Below are 8,727 nucleotides of genomic sequence, written 5' to 3'. Positions count from 1 at the left end.
AATCACATATCATCCAAGTTCTACCCCACATGTTAGCTCTATCCACAGTGTTATTGAGGTATAATTGATAAATGAAAGTATATAATTTAATGTGTACAAACAGAGGTAGATGACTAAGGACACAAAACACTTCTGTAGAATTTTTGCCAAAAACATTTTACCTGCATGTAAAACCATGAGAGGAAATTAGATAAATGCATTTGAAAAACACTATGCAAAAAATAAGACTGGCCTATTAAAATTATTTTAATTTCTAAGGAGAAAATGTTTGGAAACATCTGTATAGCAATGATAATTAAAAGAAAATAAAAATTAAGATTTAATTATAGTATCATTGATTTGTACCTGGTTTGAAAAAAGTAACAGCCAATTAGGACTATATTGGGACATTCAGGGACATCATAAAACCTAATAGGGTCTTATGGTAGCAGCTCAGAAATGAAGAAGGATGAAAATACTATTGTTGCCTTCCTGCAAGAAAAAAAGTGTGAGACAAACTACAGATTAATGAAGTTTTGTTTGTTTGTTTTCTTTCTTTTCTTTTTTTCTTTATTTTTTGAGAGAGTCTCACTCTGTTGCCCAGGTGGGAGTGCAGCGGCACGATCTTGGCTCACTGTGAGCTCTGCCTTCCAGCTTCAAGTGATTCTTAAATTTTCCTTTCTGTGGTACTGGCTGGGAGCTAGCAGCAAAGACATAAAATAAACTTAAATGTTTATCAGTGATAGACTAGATGAAGAAAACCTGGTACATATACACCATAGAATACTATGCAGCAATGAAAAGGAACAAAACAACGTCCTTCACAAGTACATGGAAGGAGTTGAAAGCCATTATCCTCAGCAAACTGTGGGGCACAGCACACCAAACGTCACATGTTCTCACTTATAAGTGGAAGCTGAGTGATGAAAACACATGAACACATGTTGGGGGGGCAACACACACTGGGACCTGTCAAAGGTGGAGGTGGAAGGAGGGAGAGCATCAGGAAAAATAGTTAATAAATGCTGGGCTTAATACCTAGGTGGTGGGATGATCTGTGAAGCAAACCACCATGGCACACGTGTACCTACTTAACAAACCTGCACATCCTGCACATGTACTCCTGAACTTAAAAGTTGAAAAAACAAATAAATTTTAAAACATCTTTTAATTCCTAGAAGTTTTGCTCACCATGCATTTTCCCAAAGCACTGTATTAACAGTGAAAGTGATTTCACACCAGATCTCTTTCAGTCTCTGCCTTTCTCAATACACATAAAAGCACCCTTTGCAGTGAATCTGAATATATTTTGTTTAATTTTCTTAACGTTTCTCCCACTGAAACACAAAATTTAAAATAATTTATACCAAATATGTGAAAAAATATTAACATAATAGTGGCAAAGACTAGTTATCATGGGTTAATATAATTTAATGTAATTTATTTGTATGTTATTTTTTATTTTGCAAGTTTTTTACAAGTAGCAAAAATATATGTGCACAATTGTATTGGGAGAACAAAAGTAGACAGGTATCTGTATAATATCAATAGGGTTTTGAATGAAAAATAACAAAACTTTTCAATATAAATAAAACCCAGAACCTGTTAAGGCACTCAGGATGGGGGTCTCAGGTTGAGAGAGTGGCTCTCATTCCAGTTCTATTACTTTGAAAGCTTTCATGAATAACCGCTGCCACCATCAAAGTGACCACAAATGGGGCTTTTCCACATTAATAGGTTTGTTGAACCCTGCTTCAATTTATTCCAAAACATAGGGAAGAGATGAGCCTGGGCCTTTGGTTAAAGGCTTTATTAAAGGCTCTGTGTAAACTACGGAGAAAGAAAAGCAAACAGTAAGCAGAAGTCTAGTAGCCTAGTTCAGACAGCAGACTTTTCTCACCTTCCAGTGGCTGCTTCTCCTCAAGTAACCTCCATTGTCTTATCCCGCTTGCCCCACCACCCGGACCTGATGCTTTGTATCTGCCCACACTGCTCAGATCCAGGAAGAGGAGGAGATGCGAGTTGGGCTAAAGTTTTCATTACCAGCTGTGCTGTGTTTCCCTTCTGAGAAGGGGTCCTTCTCAGACTAACAAGCAGGCTGATGAGTTAGCCTAGTTGGTGCATCAGTATCACCTGAAAAGCTTCTGAGGCCACAGATTGCTGGGGCTTACCCACAGCACTCTTGGTTCAATAGGTCTGGGGTGGGGCCAGAGAGTTTGAGTTTTAGGCAACTGATAAGAGGCTGCCACTGGTCCCTGAACCATACTTTGAGAATCTCTGATTTAGACCAGTGTTCATAAAATATGATACATTTAGGTTGTACAAGGATGGACAATTTTTAAAAATCTGATTGAAAAAGCATAAAAATAGAAGTCCAGGATGTAAACTTGCCACTGTAACTTCTTGTGGTTTGTGACGGGTGAAAAGAGGGCTAGGAAATACCTCTTTTGCCCAAACAATCACAGCACCCTGCGGAGGCTACTGTGCAGCACGCTTGGTTTTCAGGGTCTAGGAGCTCAAGGAACAAGATATAGACACAATGTCCTGGGTCTCAGGCAGTGCTAGTTTTAGACAGTTTCCTTCCTCACCCCAACCTTACAGCCAGTAAGTGATCAGGAAATGGGCCCTTACTACAGGATTCACAATGTGTGGCTGTGAACACTTTTAGAGTGCATGAAGTCAAAACTACTTTTATAATAACACTTAGACATTGATTGTCTTTGAAATTTTATTATCCAAAGAGCATACAGGAGATTTTCCCAGGGGCTACATGACATGTAGTATGGCAAAAGAGTGAACGGAGAAGCAGATGTGAGAATCCAGATGTGAAAGTGTCTGGCTTCTATTAAGCCAGACATTAATGGGATTTGTAAACATGTAATTAAAGCCATCCTTTTATTTATTTTATGGTTTTGTAAAGTACACTTATTTTTCATGGAAATATTACTTTACCAATTATGGTTTTATAATTGTTAAAGTATTAATAAATATACATTTAATTATTTTTCAGTTTTAACTTCTAATACAGCATATCTTGACATTAAAAACCCCACATCAACAAAAGCTTGTGGAGACCCTCAATTATTTTATCAGCTTAATTGAGGTATAATTTACATACCGTAAAATTTACTTACTGTGTAAGGTTTAATGACTTTACTGAATTGCTAATAAATTCATTTTATGCACAATCACCCTATGCACTTTTAGAACACGTTCATTCTTCCAAGAATATCTTTCCTCCGCTTTCACAGTCAATCTCTGCTCACATCCCTGTCTTCAAGCAACCACTGCTCTGTGTTTTGTCTGGAGGCTTTCTGTTTCTGATGTTATTTTTGCTGTTGCCGTCTAAAGATGACCATGTTTGCCCATGCTGGAGTGCAGTGGCACTATCACACCTCACTGTGGCCTCAGCCTCCTGGCTCAAGCAATCTTCCCTCCTCATCTTTCTGTAGAGCTTGCACTGCAGGCAAACACCACCACACCCAGTCAGTTTTTAATTTCTTGTAGAGACAGTCTCACTCTGTTCCCCAAGCTGGTCTCATACTCCTGGGCTTAAGAGATCCTCCTGTCTTGGCCTCCCGAATTGCAGGGATTACAAGAATAAGGCACCCCACCTGACATGTCTATTGGGTTTTTACTTTTAATTAATATTACATATGTAATCACTCAATATATAATCTTTTGGGTCATTTAATGTTTTTTATATTCATCATGATTTTTTGTGTATATGTGATTTGTTCTTTATTTTATTTTTTAATTTTATTTTTTATAATTTCAACTTTTATTTCAGATTCAGGGAGTAAATGGGCAGCTTCTTTACATATTTTTTTCCTATAGCCAGCAACTTTTTTTAATGTTACATATACTATTCTCAAGGCACATCTGATGATATATTTTATAACACAGCAGGTGTCAAAGTTATGTTTAACATATGATGTCCTCAGAATCCCTCCCCTTTTTGAATTCCAAATGAAGGAACTGAAAGTGTGATGTAAAGACTGGCAATCCACATCCTATCTTTGGCAAGCTTGTACAAGTACTACTGTAAATGTAATGTAAAAGAACTGTAAGCTAGGAACTTCTTCAGTTTATGAAACACCATTCAGGACTGCTGCTTCTTGAGTGTTTTCTTCTTTTAGGTGATTAATGTTTTCTTCTCCTGGAGTGTACTGTAGCTTAGAAATGTCATCACCAGAAGCACTAGTTGGGCCATTTATTGCCTTTTCTGAAGGACCATGCTCTTCAATCACATCTTTTGCCATTTCTTTCTTGTTTTTAGCCAAAGTTTCCCTTGGGAGGTTTCTTTGTCTGCTCTGTGACTCAGCTCTAATAATCTGCAACTGTGACTAGCCCATTTTCATTAACTGAGGTTGTATCAGATTCAGTCATTCCATCCCTCAGGACAGCATCTTTATCAGTCCTTCAACCTGTGACAGTTAGTACTGTGGTGAGACTCGCTGGCATCAGTGTCTGCAGTCTGATCTGATTCTGCATTATCAAGTAAGCTGTATGGATTGCTGTCTGGATCTTTGAGCACAGAACTGATGGAGGATTTGCCACCACGTGGTCCACCATGACCTCGACCCCCTGAAACACTTCTGCCTCTTCCTCCTGGGTGTCTCCTGCTGTCACCTGATGTTGACTGTCTCGATCATCTTCTCCTGCCAATGACCAGCCACTCAACTCATCTTTACCCTCAGATTCTGTTTCAGAGGGGTTAGACAGCTCAGAATTTGTACCATAATCAGAGGTGTAATTAGGGCCCCTACGACCTGTGCCTCTTCCACTATAAGATCTAGAACCTTGCACAGAAGAGACGGTACTTTCATCAGTGGCATATCCTTTCTCTTTTTCAGGCCCTCTGGTGGAAGAAGGTCTGAAGCCCACACCAATCTGTTGTAGCTGTTCATCAGTCTGTAGGCGTTCCATTCTTAGCTGTTCTACTTCCTTTAGATAAGCAATATGATACTCTAAAAGAGCTTGCACATTTCCAATGCTTTCTTTAGTGCCAACAAACAAATCGAACCATATCATCTTCTCTGGGTAGTTTATTTTCATTGTCCCCTTCAATTCTCACCCGAACCACACCAGATTTGTCCACTATTTCTTGAATAACTTTGCCATTTTTTCCAATTACTTTTCCAAAAAGATTCCTAGAAACCTGAATAAAATCCTCCACAAATTCCAAGAAACCTCTAGCCTTTTTTTATAGCATCAGCACTCTCTCCATAGATTCTAAATGTGCTAGTATCTTCATCTAGCCTGATGGAGGTAACTCCAGGAAACTTCCTAGCTTGCTGAATGTTACTACCATGTGTTCCTATTGCCAGGCCCATTAAATCTCTCAAAACAAATTCCTCATAAAAAGCTGCTGGAAATTGTTTTGTGCATTCCAAATGATTAGTGGCCTCTTCATTTCTGGACATAAGCATCAACTTTGTACATATATTTCATAAATGCATGTCACTTAAGATATTAACTCTCTTCACAGTTGCTTCTTTGGCAGACAGTATTATTAGCTGTGTTGTTCCTGAATGGTAAAAAATTCTGCATGCTCCTACTGCTTTCTTAAAATCTTTATGTACATTTTCATTAGCACACGTCTCTCTCAAATCCTCAGGAACATCCACTGTGCATTTAAAGAAGGTATTTTTTGACAGTTTTATTTTGATTGACAGGTCAAAGTCATAATCTCACGCCTGTAATTTTAGCGTTTGGGAAGGCAGAGGTGGGATCACTTGAGGCCAGGAGTTCAAGTCCAGCCAGGGCAACAAAGTGAGCTCCCATCCACGGCCCCATCCTTTTTTCCCTCCCCACCACCTGGGGAGATTTTGAAGTTTGTTCCAGATATTCTCAGTGTCCGCACATACCCCTGAGAGGCACAGTACCTTACCACACCTAAAATGAAGGCACAGTTTCTCAGTGTCATCTAAGACCCCATTAGCTTTAGAGGTCCCTGTTGTCATGCCCTCAAGAGTGGATTCACATCAGAAAACCAAATAAGGCCTGAGCTACCTGGTGTTCAAAGGCATCGTGAAGAAGGGCTACAAAGTGCCGACACCCATCCAGAGGAAGAGCATCCAGGTGATCTTGGATGGCAAGGATGTGGTGGCCATGACCTGCACTGGCAGTGGCAAGACCGCCTGCTTCCTCCTTCCCAAGTTTGAGTGGCTCAAGACCCACCGCTCAGACTGGGGCCCATGCCCTCATCCTTTCGCTCACCTGAGAACTGGCCCTGCAGACCCTGAAGTTCACCGAGGAGCTGGGGAAGTTCACTGGCCTCAAGACTGCCCGGATCCTGGGTGGAAACAGGATGGAATATCAGTTTGTAGCCCTGCATGAAAATCCCAACATAATTATTGCCACTCCCAGATGGCTGGTGCATGTGGCTGTGGAAATGAACCTGAAGGTGCAGAGTGTGGACTATGTTGTGTTTGATGAAGCCGACTGGCTTTTTGAAATGGGCTTTGCAAAGCAGCTGCAGGAGATTATCACCCACCTCCCTGGGGGCCACCAGATGATGACGTTCTCCACCATGCTGCCCAAACTGCTGGTGGAATTTGCCCAGGCAGGCCTCACGGAGCCCATGCTCATCTGGCTTGACATGGACGCTAAGCTCAGTGAGTAGCTCAAGACCTTCTTTCGTGCAGGAGGACACCAAGGCTGCTGTGCTGCTCCACCTGCTGCACAACGTGCTGCAGCCTGAGGACAAGACTGTGGTGTTCGTGGCCACGAAGCACCATGCCGAGTACCTCACCGAGCTACTGACGACCCAGCAGGTGAGCTGTGCCCACATCTACAGCGCTCTAGACCTGACAGCCCGCAAGGTCAACCCGCCAAATTCACGCTTGGCAAGTGCTCTGCCCTCATTGTGACTGACCTGGCCACCAGGGGCCTGGACATCCCACTGCTGGACAATGTCATCAACTACAGCTTCCCTGCCAAGGGCAAGCTCTTCCTGCACTGCATGGGCCATGTGGCTCGAGCTGGCCAAAGTGGCATGGCCTATTCCTTGGTGGCCCCTGATGAAATACCCTACCTGCTGGATCTGCCTCTGTTCCTGGGCTGCTCCCTCACCCTTGCCTGGCCCCTCAAGGAACCCTCAGGTGCAGCCAGTGTGAACGGCATGCTGGGCCAGGTGCCACAGAGCATGGTGGATGAGGAGGACAGTGGCCTGCAGAGCACCCTGAAGGCTCACTGGAGCTAGGGGCCTGGCAAGCATGGCTGACAACGCCCAGCAGCAGTACCTGCACTGGCGGCTGGTACCCTCGCCCGAGTCCATCAAGAGGGCCAAGGAGCTGGACTTTTCAGGGCTGGGCCTGCACCCCCTGTTCAGTTCGTGCTTCTAGGAGGGGGAGCTGCAGTGGCTGAGGCTGGTGAACAGCATCAAAAACTACTGCTCTCGGTCAAACATCTTTGAGATCAATGCCTCCAGCCGAAACCTGTGCAGCCAGGTGATGCACAACAAGAAGGACTGCAAAGCCATTGCCCGCTTCCAGCAGGGATGGCAAGGGCGGCGGGAGCATCAGGAGGGCCCTGTAGGCCCAGCCCTGAGCCACCCAGCACTGCAGGAGAAGCAGCCCGAGGAGGAGGAGGTGGGAGAGAGTGTGGAGGATGTCTTCTCAGAGGTCTTGGGCTGGAGGCGGCCACAGTTGGGACCCGACAGGGGAGCCAAGAGGCAGAGTGAGGTGGCCCAGCGGCTGGACCAGGAATTCTACATCCCCTACCGGCCCAAGGACTTTGACAGGCAGCAGGGCCTGAGCGTTGGCGGGGAATGGGGGGCCTTCGAGCTGCAGGCGGCTGGCGCGGTTCTGGACCTGATGGGGCATGAAGCCCAGAATCTCACAAGGGGCCTCCAGCAGCTCAAGTGGGACCATAAGAAGAAGCGGTTTGTGGGGCAGTCAGGACAGGAAGACAAGAAGAAGATTAAGACAGAGAACGGCCGCTACATCAGCAGCTCCTCAAGAGAGACCTCTATGAGAAGTGGAAGCAGAAACAGAAAATTGATGATCGTGACCCGGGCGAGGAAGGGGCATCGACCGGCGAAGCCCAGAGCGGAGGTGGGAAGCGAGGCCGTGGCCGAGGTGCATCCCAGCCCCGCACCCCAGGCATCCCTGCAGGCCGCGTCCCCCCCGAACTCAAGACCAAGCAGCAGATTCTGAAGCCGCGGCGCCGGGCGCAGAACCTGCGCTTCCTGCGGCGAGGTGGCCTCAAGCCGCTCTCCGCTCGCAACCGCCGCCACGCCCAGGAGCTGAAGCAGGGTGCGTTCGGCCGGGGTGCCCGCTCCAAGAAGGGCAGGATGCAGAAGAGGATGTGAGGACCAGGACCGAGCCCCGTGGTTCCTGGGTCGGCCTTAGGGTGGACATCAGCAGACGTTCCTTATCTAAGAAATCTCCAAACTGCTTTTCACAGTTACTGAACTAACTTACATTCCCATCAACAGTGAAAGTGTTCCCTTTTCTCCACAGCCTCACCAGCATCTGTTCTTATGTAATGTTTTAATAATAGTCATTCTAACTGGTGTGAGACAGTATCTCATTGTAGTTTTGGTTTGCATTTCTCTGATGGTTATGAGCATTTTTTCATATGTTTATTGGTCATTTTTGTATGTCTTCTTTTGAGAAGTATCTGTTATATTCTTTGCCCAATTTTCTTTTCTTTTTCTTTTTTTAATTACACTTTAAGTTCTGGGATACATGTGCAGAAAGTGCAGGTTTGTTACATAGGTATACACATGTCATGGTGGTT

At 44.4% G+C, this 8,727-nt stretch overlaps 2 pseudogenes across 1 annotated transcript; one reads left to right on the top strand and one right to left on the bottom strand.

The window, feature by feature from the left end:
- Positions 1 to 4,012: 4,012 nt before the first annotated feature.
- On the bottom strand, positions 4,013 to 5,290 carry LOC116546826 (annotated as a pseudogene).
- LOC116546825 lies at positions 5,245 to 8,296 on the top strand (annotated as a pseudogene). The gene is made up of 3 exons (XR_004266852.1): positions 5,245 to 5,250; positions 5,486 to 5,516; positions 5,984 to 8,296. The product of XR_004266852.1 is annotated as an ATP-dependent RNA helicase DDX54-like (transcript).
- Positions 8,297 to 8,727: the final 431 nt, after the last annotated feature.

Source organism: Sapajus apella, unplaced genomic scaffold (assembly GCF_009761245.1).
Source record: "Sapajus apella isolate SASKATOON/1434 unplaced genomic scaffold, GSC_monkey_1.0 scaffold1462, whole genome shotgun sequence".
NCBI classification, from domain to species: Eukaryota; Metazoa; Chordata; class Mammalia; order Primates; family Cebidae; genus Sapajus; species Sapajus apella.
Note: the sequence above shows the minus strand (reverse complement) of the source record. Positions and strands in the feature narration are given on the sequence as shown.